A 481-nucleotide genomic window follows, 5' to 3' on the forward strand; every position below is an offset into this window, starting at 1 on the left:
CGTGTTACGACTTTGACCAGTGTTATGAGTTGATTAGTGTTTACGATGAGTTTGACGAGTTTGATCAGTTTGACGACTGTTTTTACCATATAATACACGAGTGAATTAGTCCAAATATGATTTGATAATGTCATTACATGCACGAACATAATATTATGACTCATACGTCTGTGATATCATTGATGTACTGACCGAACCTACCCAAAGTTGTGTACAGGGTCTATTATGACGTATTGAGCGTGTTTTTGTTATAAGGAGAGCATCTGAGAAAATGATAAATCCTACCCTAGACCAATGTGTAACATAAAGTGTAATAGAACATTAGGGTTTCGTTTGGGGGAACATGCATTGCTAAACAAAATAAGGTGTTAAATTCAGTTAGCTCCGATTATTATTTACGTATCAAATTTGTTATACGAGGTGTTTATTAACATTGTCGTGGTCCGCACTTGATAAATTCGTCAAATAAGAGAGTTTGACG

The sequence above is a fragment of the Tarenaya hassleriana genome, unplaced genomic scaffold (genome assembly GCF_000463585.1).
Source record: "Tarenaya hassleriana unplaced genomic scaffold, ASM46358v1 Cleome9, whole genome shotgun sequence".
Lineage (NCBI taxonomy): Eukaryota > Viridiplantae > Streptophyta > Magnoliopsida > Brassicales > Cleomaceae > Tarenaya > Tarenaya hassleriana.